Source organism: Podarcis liolepis, assembly GCF_965112155.1.
Source record: "Podarcis liolepis genome assembly, chromosome: 9".
NCBI lineage: Eukaryota > Metazoa > Chordata > Lepidosauria > Squamata > Lacertidae > Podarcis > Podarcis liolepis.
This window is the reverse complement of record NC_139564.1, coordinates 50,526,832-50,542,247: the sequence shown is the minus strand read 5'-3', so window position 1 is coordinate 50,542,247 and position 15,416 is coordinate 50,526,832. Positions and strand designations below refer to the sequence as shown.

General features: G+C 42.2%; 1 long non-coding RNA gene across 1 annotated transcript; it reads right to left on the bottom strand.

Annotated features, from left to right (window-relative positions):
- Window positions 1-6,582: 6,582 nt before the first annotated feature.
- LOC310686762 lies at window positions 6,583-13,319 on the bottom strand. Its single transcript, XR_014516097.1, has 3 exons — window positions 13,179-13,319; window positions 10,160-10,194; window positions 6,583-7,186 (listed from the first exon to the last, which is right to left on the bottom strand). It is a non-coding gene; the product is annotated as an uncharacterized lncRNA (long non-coding RNA).
- Between the last annotated feature and the right edge of the window lie 2,097 nt (window positions 13,320-15,416).

The window sequence follows — 15,416 nt, the reverse complement described above, 5'->3', positions numbered from 1 at the left end:
ACACGGGAGCCCAGCAGCGACGGAGCCAGCGGGCGCGCGGTGGCGGCGGCACCCGCCGCCTTCAGACTGAAATCCCAAGCGCAGCCGCTTGACCGGCGCTAAGCTTTTTGTTTAGCGCTAAAGCGCTGCTGCAGCAGCATAGCCAGCCTCAGTTGCGGCAGCCATCCTGGTCCTGCGCTAGGAAGATGTGGCCAATCCTAACGTTACTTGAGAGTCTCCTGGGAACACGGGTTCTTCGATAGGCTGGAGTTGGGGCTAGCAGCACACTGCGAAACAGCGTAAGCTGTCAATCATGGATTAGCAGGACGTTCCTCCCATTTGTAACCTTAGGATAATAATGTAAAGGTTTACCTTTGAGCACTGTTGTAAGAAATACTGAGATAATTATTATTTTAAAATTTGTATACTGCCCTTCATCAGTAGATCTCAGGACTGCTGGCAACATAAAATACGTATAATTTTACCCCCCATGCTGTTTAACATCTACATGAAACCACTGAGTGGTGTCATCCATAGTTTTAGAATAAAAAATTCCTTCCAGTAGCACCTTAAAGACCAACTAAGTTAGTTCTTGGTATGAGCTTTCGTGTGCATGCACACTTCTTCAGTTTTAGAACACAGTGATGGCACACACCTCTACTTCTTCACATCTGCAGGTGTGGTGGTGGATGTGCTGTACCGTTGTCTGGACTTGGTAACCTAAACTAGATAGATGGGAGGTTTCCTGCTCTTGATGGGGTTACATTCCCTCTGAAGGAGCTGCTGCATTGCTTGGGGGTGCTTCTGAATCCTTTGCTATCACTTGTGGCGCTGTGATCTAAACCACTGAGCCTCTTGGGCTTGCCGATTGGAAGGTCGGCGGTTTGAATCTGCACGACGGAGTGAGCTCCTGTTGCTCGGTCCCTGCTGCTGCCAACCTAGCAGTTCAAAAGCATACCAGTGCAAGTAGATAAATAGGTACCACTCCAGCAGGAAGGTAAATGGCGTTTCCGTGTGCTCTGGCACTTGGCACGGTGTCCCGTTGCACCAGTAGCGGTTTAATCATGACCCAGAAAGCTGTCTGTGGCCAAACACTGGCTCCCTCGGCCTGAAAAGCAAGATGAGCGCGATTCCCCAGTTGCGTTGGAGTGGATTTAACCGTCCAGGGATCCTTTACCTTATCTGTCACTTGAGGTGGTCTCAGTGGTGCAGAGTGCCTTCCATCAGCTTCAGCTGGTGACCCAGCTGTGCCCCTATCTGGATGGGGATAGCCTAACTCCTGTCACCTATGCTCTGGTAACCTCTGTGTCAGATTACTGCAGTGGGTCTTCCACTGAAAACAATTTGGAAATTTCAGCTGGTGCAGAATTCAGCGGCCAGTTTTCTCACTGGTGAAATACGGTTTGAGCATATTACACCAATCCTGGCCTAACTGCATTGGCTGCCAATTACTTGCTTGGTTCCCATACCCATTTAAATGAACTGAACTTTAGTCACATACAACTTAAGTCCCACTGACTGTATTATAATACAGTGGTACCTCGGGTTAAGTACTTACCGGTAATTCTTTCCGGAGGTCCGTTCTTAACCTGAAACTGTTCTTAACCTGAAGCACCACTTTAGCTAATGGGGCCTCCCGCTGCCGCCGTGCCACCAGAGCACGATTTCTGTTCTCATCCTGAAGCAAAGTTCTTAACCTGAGGTACTATTTCTGGGTTAGCAGAGTCCGTAACCTGAAGCGTATGTAACCTGAAGCGTATGTAACCCGAGGTACCACTGCATAGCTCATCCCTCCATTTCTCATAGGCGCAGCTGTTTTATACCTAAGGACTAGCATACTCACACTGTGTTGGAGAAAGTATGGGTGCAATGTTAGTCCCACAATACAATGGTCTAATGACACCTCTGAAGTAACTTCCTCCCTACACGAGTGCTATCAGCCCCCAGAAAAGGGCAGAATTATCTGATGCGGGTAACTAAGTCATGCACTGCTTTCACATGATCTCCCCATAGCATAGGTTACTATGGGGAACAACCATTGGTCTGCTAAGGTAATGTGAAAACATTCCCTTATTGTCCTGGATCATCTTAGGGATTATTTTAGCCAGATTTTTGAAGGAAATACATTGCCATTGATTGGTAATAGCTGCTTTACACAAATTAATGGCATTGAATTTTTGTCATCACCCTGCAGAAGTGAGAGCTACATATTTCTTAGATATCTCTCTCTTTCTGTGTATGCATATATATATGTGTGTGTGTGTGTGTATTTTGGTTGGTACCCCAGGCAAGCATTAATTTGAATGCATTGCTATAAAAAAAATTACTGGTTTTGAGTGTTGTTTTAGCTGTCACCCTGACAACCTTTATTTACTTTGGCATCCTGAAAATAAAAAGATGCTTTGTATGCTACATAATTTATAACTTCCCCTTGTATAGCTGTGATATTCACATTAATTCCACTGGATGGCACCGAAGGAGGCTAGATCACATGTAAATAGCTCTACAAGCCCAACATAATTTTGAAAGTGAATTCAGGGGTTATACTTGATTTGCATCACTGCTCAAATATCAGGCAAATGCTACGTGATTTGTAATTCTGTTAGATTTGTAATCATAAACATAACTGAAGCAGTATTATGGAGCATTATGTGACTGTGTGCCTCCAGTATATCAAAGTATGTGTAGTGCCGAGTTTTGGGATTTAGTTTTGGCAGAATGCCTAGATTCATGTTTAAAGATTAGTAGAGCATTGCCTAATATTGTGTAGTAATTCCATGCTGCATTGAAAGCTCAAATATCTGTCAGAAACTTTAGAGTCCATTCCTCAGCGCCAGCCTATACATTATGCCTAGCCTGCCCATGGGATGCTGCAGAAAAACGACACCCCTGTAATGAATTCTCTCTCTTCCTCTTAGAACTTCTAGAAATACTCTCCATGCATCACAGAAACATCTGCAGCTTTTCACCATGCTCCAGACTGCCTCCCCTACCACCCCAAAGGTCCAACACTTACAAAAAGATGCGTGTCTCTGCTTTCACTTCGAAAACTGACCCTGCTGTCAGAGATGCCTTATTTTTCTCCACCCTCCACCCAAAGTCCCAATCATTGTGTTGTCATATTTAATAGCATAATCGTAGCAGTTAGCAGAAGCAGGCCAGTAGGAGAGTCACGGACAATGTTACCATATTGGTGAGTGTGTGTTTGCAGGAAATACTTGTAAAGCTGGAACAATGCATACAAAATTTTGTATTTTTATGCTGTGAACCACCATGGGATCTTTGGATGAAAGGCAGTATACAAATGTAATAAGTAAATAAATACAAGCAAGATTCCTTGGTAAACATCTTTTTGCATCGCCTGACAAAGCTGGGATGCTAGGTATCCCAAACTGACATGATCCCAATAAATTCCTTTATCTCAAGCCATTGAAAAAGGTTTCAGAAGTAACATAGGTTGCTTAGATTCTGCCAACTCCTGGTAGCTTGTGAGACCTTGCAGACTCTTGGTTCAACGACACACCAGCAAATTCACATTGTACAATTATAGTTGATTGGGAGATCTGGTGCAAAAAAACCCCCATTTCTCCCAAAGGTCAGACTTTTTTTGCGACAAGGAAGGTAACTGCATTTAATAGATAATCAACATCGTCTAATCTTCCCGCAAACAAAACAGGATGATGCTCAGTAAACAGGTCATTTGGAAATGCCCTATGTGACACTTCTTGGGAATCGAAGCAGAGGGAAGAGATTTAGCCGATTCACTTTCCCTCTGTGTCTCCCAATGTCACCTTCTGTGGAGGGTCCCCCAACCCCCTGGAGCAGATTTGGGAGGACTGCAGCAGAGGAAATGGTGATTAACTCAAGTTGCCTCCCTTTTCTGTTAGCAGGAGCAGGGAGGGCTCATTCTGTGAGTGCATTTATAAAATCCGAGAGTCCAACTCCTTGATATTAGGATAAAAGGGGAAACTGAAGGTTTTCAGAGATTTGAGTCCCACCTTGGTACAGAGAGCTCAGCTGTTAGGAAAGAGCATCAATGGCTTCAGAACCAAAGAATAGCTGAAAAGTCATTGAACTATAAAGGGAAGGGCTTTTGAAAAGCAATTGGGAAAGGTTAAGTGTGAATGATGTTGTCGCTAAGGCAAGGAATTTCTGTCAGCAGCACAATTAGCATTTCACTCTGTGTGTGTGTGTACTCATAAGACATATAGGCAAAACCCACCACACTTTTTGATCCACCACACTCACTGCTGTGGCAGATAGAAGCACCCAATGAGACTTTTATTACTCACACATCACATTAGGAAACTAGGTTCTTTACTGAGTCATCTGCAGTTTGACAGACCGCTCTTCTTCCCAGGTTGAGAGGAAAAGTGGTGACAACAGTTTATTTACTGCAGGGATCAGCAAACTTACTGCGCCTCGGGCCGGTGTCTCCAGCACCGATCACGCAGAGGGCGGGGGAGGGTGTGCCCATATGCGTGCACACACGCTATTTCCGGCACACTTCTGGGTCGGAGGAGCACCGGAAATAGCTTGTGTGCATGTGCACGGCCCTCCCCCGACCCGGATGTGCACCGGAAATAACGCACATGCGCAAATAACTTGCATGCACACAAGCTATTTCCGGTGCTCCTCTGACCTGGAAGTGAGCAGCTGTGTAGCGCAGTGCCGATAAGAGTGGGTGGTGGCGGGGGTCACTGCGGGCCGGATAAATGAGTCCCTCGGGCCTTATCCAGCCCACAGACCTTAGTTTGGGGACTCCTGATTTACTGGGACAGAGCGACTTTTGCAGCTGTTTAAAGTTCACGGTGCCAAACAACGAAGCACGGGACGGAGCTTAGGCCACTTTTTTGGTACCACATCATACATTTGTGCATTTCCACTGTTTCAGTTGTCATCAACCAAGATAGCCATAGCTTTCAGGTCTGCCACCTACTGTATCAGCATCTGAGGGATGTGATTGCTTGATGTGCATTACCGGATTTATTTCTCATGCTGAAACTCCACTGAAGTTGTCATCTGCGCATGTGCAACAGCTGTTGCCAGTGTTCACATCTCAGCTTAACCCCAGCTTCTGTTTTCTAATTGGATGGCAGCTGGTTTGAGCAAAAGTCCATCAAACAGGCGTATTTCTCAATAAGCCATGGGATGGACTGTGTCTAATAACACATGTGCACAGCTTCAAACATCAGGAGTGAGAGCGTGCTAGAGCCAGAGTAAACAGTCATAAGATGGGATGCATAAGATGGGATGCATCAAAAGCTACCCCCAGCCAGTGCAACATTGAAAGACATCGTATTGTATTCGCACTGCAGCACTTGTTATGACAGCATCACAGTCATACAACCTTTCACAGTTGATTGGAATGTCAGTAAACTTTTTAAAAAAACTCTTCCTTTGGCAATGACAAACAATCCTTAACTTTAAAAGCTTGTTGCTTTGTAACTTTTTGCCTCTTTGGGGCAAATGCCTCTGGGGCAAATGTTGATACAAACCAAGCTTTCACCTGCATTTTTGAGGAACAATTGTTTGATACCCTGGAAGTTTATTTCTAATATAATGGGATGCTATTATGAAGGAAAGTATCCACCACATCTTCAATTGCTTTGTGTGCCGAGATCCTGCCGGGGACTACTTGGGGAAAAGAAATCCCTCTCATATTCACTTCCTCTCATGAATTGCTTTCCTTTTCTTCTCACTGTGAAATGGCCTATGGCTAAATTGTCAATAAATTCACTGTTGCAGATTGCCTCTGCAGCAGAAGCAGCATGAGTCTGGAAATACAGAAGCAGCCAAGAACTCAGCACTTTGATGGTGGTGTTCCACTGCCCTAGGAAAGGCCTCTGTGGGCCAATCATGCGCGTATCTTACAGCCTCACGTCTCTTCTTATTCTTCCTGTGTTGCCCATTTAGCTTTCTCAACCATAATAGTAGGAGGCAGAATTCCCAATGAAACAAGCTCTACTTCTCTTAGATACATTGGAGCCTTAGCTCAGACTGAACCCTAATACAGGTATGAAGAGAGGTTCTGCTGCAGTGTGATCCTCCCACAACTTTCTCAAACTCCAAATGCAAAAGCAGGGACACAGGAGCAAAGCATCCAAGGAAGGAGAAAACTGAGATAAACACATGTGTGTCTGTCTGACTATCACACACACAGACATTTTGTGAAACTGGATTACTTGAAACAGGAGTAGCCTTAGGTTAGGACTTATTCCAGTGACTGTCTATGACTGGATCTACATTGATCTTCTAAATGGTATTAAAAAATAACGTTCTATAACATTTATAATGGCAGTTTCCCTTCGCTGGTGGGTCGCTGCTCTGTAGCACCCTCTGGTGTCACATTTTAATAACACAATTTTAATGTTATAAACCACGAGGGTAGATGTGCCCCAAGTCTTCCAAAGACACAGAATAGAATCAGGGCCCAAGCACCATTTTTGGGTCCAGTGCAAACTTGTAACATACCTCTCCCACCCTGCCCAACATAGTGATCCAGCCCCATACATATAATTTCACAAGCACCGAAATAGAAGTGTCTGTTTTATCTTTAAGATGACATTTTCTACATTTCTAAAATTATACTGTGGTCCACACTGGGGCTTTTCTTCCATGCCTGCAACCACACACACCCTGACTTTGTGCTTCTAGCATGAAGAAGGCTTCTACTGATCTTTTTTCACTGGTGGAACTAAAGTCACCTTCTGTCAAACCTCTTCCACTGACACTTTCTGGCTCCAGTCCTACGTATTCATCGCCGTTTTAATTTTGATAAACTGCCTTGAAATAACTGATGAAAGGCAGTACATACATGTTTTAAATAAAATAAATGAAATCCCCTCCCCACCATAGCTATAGCCTTTATAATCAGTGTGGCATTTATGTAGAATTTGTAATTCCTTCAGGGAATAGTCTGCACATTAGTAAACAGAGGAACAAAGGGAAAAGAAATGTACTGACGGCACAAACTGTATTGGAGGGGTGAGGGACGACAACAAGGTTTCCTCTTCTTTATTATTTTTGAAAGGAACTCAAGTAGCCCTTCTGGCAGCTCCTCTCCAACCCTTCACTTCCGTTTGATAGGCAGATGAGATAGAGATTTTATTAGAATGAAGTGAACCATCAATAATTAGCTTGTGGCAAGTCAGCAAAGAACTGTGCAATGTAATATGCCTGGGCATAGCAGATTAAGGCTTGACACCTGTGAAATTATGAAAATAATGAAAATTAATAGCTTCCTGGTATTACGATGGCTGTTCCTCTTTTTCTGTAAATTGTCTACTTGGTGTATGTCAAAAACAATACACAACAGAAGGTTTTGTTTTGTTTTTTTAAAGCCACAACTGCTCAGCAAAGAAATTGAAGTTTGATATTTTGCATCTCTTTCCTTTGGTCCTTGTTGATAGTATCTTCAGCTAGTTATTTTCCATTGCATCTGCCAGGAAAATTCATGCCTGGCTATTACAAGAGAAATTTTAAATGCAACCTATAAGCATGTTGTTTATGTGCCTTACTTCTACTTAAAGTTAATGTGTTAGAAACTTTCAGGAGACACAGTTAGGATTGATTTTAAAACACCTTTTTATACATGGTGCCTGCTTGTTTTGGCATTTGAAAGTGAGCTGGAATCAGTTCCATCAGAAGCAGCGAAGGCTTGTTCCGTACCACCTCCAACATCCTGACAATTATCACTTGCCTTTGGGTTTTCAAATTTATATTTGAATTAAAATGTATATTTGAATTTAAAATACAGCAGTGTGGGATCTCTTTATCTGCTTTTTAGGGGTTCTGAGTCGTCACAGCTCAGTTTATATCCTAGCTGTGTCTATTCACTTAGTTTAAGGATATCTAGGTCGTGGTATCTGTAGTGGTACAAAATAGTTAACGGTATCCCACCTACTGCAGTTATTTTGCATTGATGGTTTCAAAACTGCATTTGCTTAAAACAAGAATGGGGAACCTGTAGACCTGCAAGTGTTGCTGGACTTCAACTCCCATCAGCCTCAGTCAGCATGGCCAGGGATGATGGGAGTTGTAGTCCAACAATGTCTGGAGGGCCCAGGCAGCATGAAGTAATGCAGTAGCTCTTATGCTTTTATTCTGATCTGCTAAATCATTGCCCATCTGTGCACCAACCTCCATACCAAAAAAGAGGAGTTTGGGGTTGGTGCTCTACGGTTGTGGTGCTCCTTCAGCCTACAAAGGATTCAATTTATACTGGAAGTTAGAATAGTTTTTTATTCGGCTTGGCATTTGGCAGCTAGGCTGAAGTATATTTTTACCTATGAAGATGACACTGATTTCTGCTTAAAATGGTCTTTAATATGAATGTAAGATCTGCCTTGCCCAAAATGGGCGTTCGATTTCATTTCTGCATTGTGTTCTGCATTAATCGCACACAGAAAGACTGAGAGGCATTTTCTGTGCTGTTGAGCACAAACTGATGTGAAAACAGCCTAAATGGATAATGTAGGGTATGCATGTGGAAAGGATTTTAATGTTGCATTTTCTAAGTATAATATTTTAAAATGAGTTTGTTTCAAAATTGTTTTGTTGATGGGGTTTAGGATACTTTGTACCCCTTCCAGATCCTCCGAGGGTAGGCAGGTAGAAACTGATTTTTAGATTTCATCAACACCCGTTGATCTTTTTCTTTTGTCAAATCTCCAGTCAACACAGTTCTGCTGATCTCTTGAAAATTGATCATTTGCTACAACCCAATGCTTCGCTATTTTCAGATTAATTACATAGCTTTCCCTCTGTCTCCATGGCTAGTGATTTCGCTTAATAATCTATTTGGCCAGGCTTTTGGTCTTGACTTGGGATTTGTGCCAGTTTGGATGTAAGGAGTTAGCCATTGGTGTGGTTGTGCATAAAGCCTTAGTGGTATACACAGGCAAATCTGTGATTCAACATTGCCGTGGAGAGAAAATGCTATGGTTAAAGTATCTTTCTCCAAAGAAACCAAGGATTTTTCATATTGCAATGTCTCATGCACTGACTGCCAATAGCAGGATTTCAAGCAAATCCCAGAATAGCAAAACCTTTTCTGCACATTTTCCAAAATCCAAAATATAAACTGCTGCTTCTTTATTTTTGCTAACAACAACAAAGGAAGAAACAGTGTCCTATCCTACTTGATTAGAGAGATCAGTATGTAAAATTGATGTTGTGCAGTACTGAACGATGTGCCAATGAATGCAACAACGCATTTAAACAAAAGATTTGGTCTGACTCAAAATGAAATAGATCCAAGTGGAACAAGTTGGAAATCCTGATGTGGAATTATGCCCTTTTGCAAGTTTGGGGTGTTATAAGACACAGCTTATTCCCTTATCTACACCTTCCACCTGTGTTGAGAGAAGAATGTGACATTTAATCCAAACAATGGTTCAGGTGAAATCTGTGGAACAACAGCGGTGGGCAGAATATGGGAAGCTCTGGAAATGCCTTTATTTACATGCTCAGCAAAGGCAATGACAAGCTGAAATGCATACGCAGTAGAGCCTACATGTTAATCTTTATAAAAGAAAAAAAATTAAAGAGCAAAACAATTAATTTAGCTGTTAACTCTCCTTCTAGCAACATATCCCAAAAGCAAACCAGTTCTGTCTAAACCATCTCTTCTGTCTGAAGAATAGTGCTAAGGGCAAACTTTGAGCGAGATGGATGGAAGTAAATGAAATAAGATTTAATATAGATAAATGTAAGGTAATACACCTGGGAAAAAATAATAATCAACAAGGATACAAAAATGGGAGGTTGTTGTTTAGAAAATAGCAATACAGGAAAGGCCTGGAAGCCAGGAAATAATTAATTACTTCAGCTATGAACCCAAAGTACAACATTGCTGCAAAAATGGAATAGCATCCCAAGGCTTAAAGGGTACATTTGGTTTTCTGCATTTGTATAATAAAAACATAGAAAAGGCAAACTTTAATGTCATTGGCACCACATAAACAGCACTGTGAAAAGAATTATAAAGACTGTTATTTTGCTGCAGAGAAGATTCTCCACATGCCTACTATGGTTTATTAATTTAAAATTGCTATTGCTTTGTGAACCAGCAGCCATTCTTTTTCCTCCATGTGCTCCAAACTGCAGGTTGTTATAAAGCTGGACTGTATATTCAATACCCAATTCAAGACAAATCCCAATAAAGAAATTTGAGTACCTGCTTGTAGATCAACCTAGGGCAATTCTGTGACTCTAAAAAAAAATTGATGTGATTAGTGAGTGGAATGTCTGTTACCAGGAAATTAACCATGGCATTTCAGAAGCCCTTTTTTCTTTTTCTCAGGGCAAGTGGGGACCCACATGAGTCACTATGACAAACATGGGAAGGGTGAGACAAAGGAGCAAAAGAAGTTTTGCAATTTGAAAAAAGGAAATTACAACATGTAGGCAAGCTCTACCTAGGCTCATTAGCATCCTTTACTGGAACGACACATGGCAAAAGGGGGGGGGGGGGTTCCAGTAACAGCTGTGGGCAGTTGGATCCAGCCAAGAGGCTGAATCCTTACCTCATGAAAGCACAGGCCAACTTTCATAGGTGGGTGTCACCATGCGCCAGCCACTTATCGCAATGACATCAGGTGACCGGTTTTTCTTTGCCTGCACGGTTTGAGAAATCAAACTGCACAAACAAAGGCGTGCAAACCCTGTTTTCAACAAAGATCAACACCTTTCCCTACCCCACTCCTGATGGAATATATTTATGCCTTTGTAAAATGGAATTGGGACACGGGTGGCGCTGTGGGTTAAACCACCGAGCCTAAGGCTTGCTGATCAGAAGGTTGGCAGTTCGAATCCCCACCACGGGGTGAGCTCCCTTTGCTCAGTCCTTGCTCCTGCCCACCTAGCAGTTTGAAAGCATGTCAAGTGCAAGTAGATAAGTAGGTACCACTCTGGCAGGAAGGTAAACGTCGTCTCCGTGCACTGCTCTGGTTCACCAGAAGTGACGTAGTCATGCTGGCCACATGATCCAGAAGCTGTCTGTGGACAAATGCTGGCTCCCTCGGCCTATAGAGCGAGATGAGAGCACAACCCCAGAGTCGTCCGCAACTGGGCCTAACGGTCAGGGGTACCTTTACCTTAAAATGGAATTTTGGTTTCTGTGTCAAAAACAATATTTGCACCAAACTCTTGTACCACCATCTTAGATTTCATAACTTTTCACAAGGTAGTTTCAGTTTGTCTCTTAATACCTCTGAGTGAAATCACGGGCTGTGTGCATAGAATACATTTAAAGCACACACCCTACCCTTGAGAATCTTGGGAACTGTAGTTTATCCTCCACAGAGCTACAGTTCCCAGCACTCTTAACAAACTTTAGTTCCCAGGTTATTTTTTTTGGGGGGGGGGTGCTTTTAAATGTTCTTTAAATGTATAGTGCGTGCACAGTCATAAATAATAGCTCTGTGACTTCATCTTCAATCAAGCATGTATCAATGACTACATATCAAGCACACCCCTGTATGTTTTGGTGTGCGCCAGAACATTCTGGAGGGGCCAGAATCTGTCTGGGTGGAATCCTCAAATCGTGTGGTCTTAGTATACTTATGCAAGCAGATGACTCTCTTCAAAGCAGTTAGGGCACCTTCACATGACACTTGGTTGCGATAGCTTGCTTCTAGAAGGCAAGCATCTCTAGCATGGGCAGAATGCAGCCAATCCGTCTTTAACAGTATGTCCTGCTCCACAGCAGTTCAAAGGACAAAGTCAGATAAGGATAACTGAGAAGAAAGAACATCTGTTGGTGATGTGCTGGAGCCACCGCAGACAGGAAGGATATCAAAGGATATACAATCACTCTATGAAGTCTATAAAGCCAGTATTCTATCCTTCAAACGCTCTCACAGTGGCAGCTTCTGTTTTAAATCTATGATATTACTGATAACACTAATCGAACAAACATGTCTAAAAAACGTAGATAGCAGACTTTTCATTAACAGCAACAACAATATTAATGCACAATGGGAACTATTTTCCTTCGTTAATTAAGGAATGGTCAGTTGATTATAAGCAAGAAAATGGCCTAAGTTGAATTCATTCAATTTTGTTGTATAGAACAAACCATGGCTGGGTAATTTATGGTTGTCAACTGTGGGCCCCAAGTTTAATAAAGTCAGAAGAAAGAGGGATTCTATCCCAGCTCTGTTCACTGACCAAAAAGAGACTTTCAAGAAAATGAAAAGTTCTGATTGATGACAATAAAACAGATTTTATGCAAAGTCCTTTTCATAGTGTATGATCTTCTCCCACATGTACCAAGCAATTAGGGCTGTCTTGTAGTAAATTTGTGGCCTTATAAATTGTAGTCCCTGTGAGTCTTCAATGAAAGGCAAATAAAGTTGTCTGTTTTACAGTCAGATAAGGCTTTTCTGTGTTTGGATTATTAATTGTGTATGCCTGGCTATCTAGACAGCTTGGACAAGAGCTCTTTTTATATGATGTAGCGTGAAACAAAATATTTATGGTAGAGCAGTGTTCTTGAACAAAAACCCTAGCTTTACCTTAACTACTGCCTGGGTTTTCAGAGGATAATAATAATGTTTGGGAAAATTGTGTGTCTGTTCACACACATACAAACACACAAATTAATTCCCTTGTCTCCTTCAGTGTTTGCTGCATTCTAATACTAGATACACAACAATGTTTTTTCAAAGTTGGCTCCTCACAGTCTGTTCCTCTTGTCCAGTTAAAATGGCTGACACTATGGCCTTCCTCATATGATTCCAAGCTGCTCATTATCCTGTAATCACCTACAGGGCCAGCTCTATAGTTAGGCACAGTGAGGTAGATAGTGTCAGCTGGCAAGTTTTTGGGGTGCTATTAATTGGGGAGAAAAATTATGACTTACTTTTATTTTGCTATCTTTTTTACACTATTGGGGACATAATTTTGACCTTCTCTCTCAGGATCCAAAATGTCTTGGGTCGTATCTGCTAGGCAAGCAGCAAGACACCAACAGTGCTAAAATATTGAATTGCAACATTAAAAGAAGCTTAACTTTGACAGACGCAGTGAAATTTCCAAATTCACTGTGCAATGTCTTAATTTACAACAACATGCCCAAATAAATCCTCAAGCAACCGTACAGGAAAACCCTCAATACAATGCAACAACACTGTACTAATGACAACCCATTGCTTCTCCCTAGACTATAATCAATGACAGTTCGGGAGAGTCACCTTTCTCTCCTGAGATTTTGCTGGTCAGTGGTCTAGAATAGCCTTTTCCAACTTGATGATGCTCTCTGGAAGTTTGGGACTACAACTTCCATCAGCCCAAGCCAGCGTGGCCAATGGTCATGATGACACATGAAGTACGGAAGTGACAGTCCAGAGCTCTGAAATCAAGTGAATATAGGTTTCATGTAATGTCACTTCCGGCAGGAAGGGGCTATTGTTACTGATATGGCGTGGCGAATTGCATGAAGTCATTTATTAATTATAAAGAAAAATCAGGCCATGTATTTGATGGTCATATTTTTGTTCCTAAAATGGTATTTATTTTTCAACAACTAAGAGCAGGAATTAATGTTCACGCTTTTACATTATGTGTGTCAGTGTGGAAGTGGACTCGGCAAGTGAAGGAACTGTAGTTCGTTAACAGTGCTGGGGATTTTAGCGCTTTAATGGGTAAACTACAATTCCCACAACTCTTTGAAGGAAGCCATGTGCTTTAAACATGTTTTAACGTGTGGTGTGGATGTGAGCTAGAGAGGGACACGTGGCTGAGTTTCATCTTGCTGATCTAATCTCTAATGATTCAGAAAGGACTACTATGTACACATGCCCACCCCGCCAAGAAGAGCATTAAAGAGAAAAGGCTGTTCTCTCTTCTGAGAGCAATTAACAAGGGCTGGGTGGGTTTTTGGTTTTTTTTGTTTAGAGGAAGGGATTACCTTTCCTATAGATAGGCAGTATATATCAGCTTTCCTTCTTGGTCATGGATTTTGGAATTCATACAAGTTGATGCCTAGTGCTCCATTACTTCCCCTTCAAAAAAAAAAAAAATCTTCTCTAACAATAAGAGAGCTGTGTTTATAAGAAGGTTTTTCTGAGGGTTATCTCTAAGCATGTGTGCTATCATGCTTTCCAGTTTATTATATTTCAAGGAAGTATTTTGCCCCCCCTTCCTATAAGTAAGGCTTTTTCAGACACAAAGCAATTAAAACATTTCCCACACTATTTGTTATCAGTCCCCCGTCCGTCCGTGCCCCTCCCCCCACAAAAAGGCTGTTCTAAAAAAGCATGGATAGGAATGAATAGGTAATGCCGTTCTCATAAAACTAGCACAAAACAACATTACAGAACCCAGGGTAAATGGTACAATGTATGGCACCTTTGACTTGAAATAAAAAACATACTGAACTAAATAACCATGAATGATTTCAAGGCTGTGAGCCAGTGATAGTATCTAGCTTAGCTCCCCGCCCCCCCCCCCTTAGCGTGACATGAAACATCTGATTAATACTACTTTGTTACTCCCACAGAAAAGCTAACCACTGATTACTTGTATTATATATCTTGGGTATTATATATAAACAGATATATGTCTGTATATATACATACCACACTTGAATCCCATCCATCCTCCAAGGCGATTGGGATAGTAGCACACGCACAGGTCTTAACGCATTTGGTTCCCTAACCTAATTACCAGAGAATATTTAGATAGATATGGCTGAGATTAAACCTGTGACGTTATACCAGCAAATCATATTATTTTTGCATGGAGCACTGACTCCGCAGTTGAGTTTAGAGTGAGAATTTGAACCCCAGTTCCTAGCAACTTTTTGTCTTGACTGTTGGTTAGAACAGATGGGTGCCATTGCCATTATAAGAGAACAAGGGAGGTATTCATGGTGAGTTCCAGAACCTTTTTCTCTAGAGAAAAAGCACTGAAAGAGTGCTCCAAAAGTAGAAAGGGGGCGTGGGGCTGCCCAGCTGTCCTTGATCTTGATGTTTCATGCCTCTTTGCTGGCCACCTGAAGTCTGAGGAAGGGAATCTGGAACATTGCACAATCAGGCATTCAGATAAATTGGAAGCCTACATGGGTAGAGCTGTATGTACAAAGGCTCCCCTTAATCAGGCATCCATACTCAATGCATGAACATCCAGGAGGCACATGGCATTGGTGGTTGGGCTAGTAGCACAATCCTTCTTCACACACATCTCAACACATCTGTTCTTAAAAGGCATAAAAAGTAGTTTTTCTTTGTTGTTGTTTAGTCATTTAGTCGTGTCCAACCCTTCGTGACCCCATGGACCACAGCATGCCAGGCACTCCTGTCTTCCACTGCCTCCTGCAGTTTGGTCAAACTCATGCTGGTAGCTTCGAGAACACTATCCAACCATTTCGTCCTCTGTCGCCCCCTTCTCCTTGTGCCCTCCATCTTTCCCAACACCAGGGTCTTTTCCAG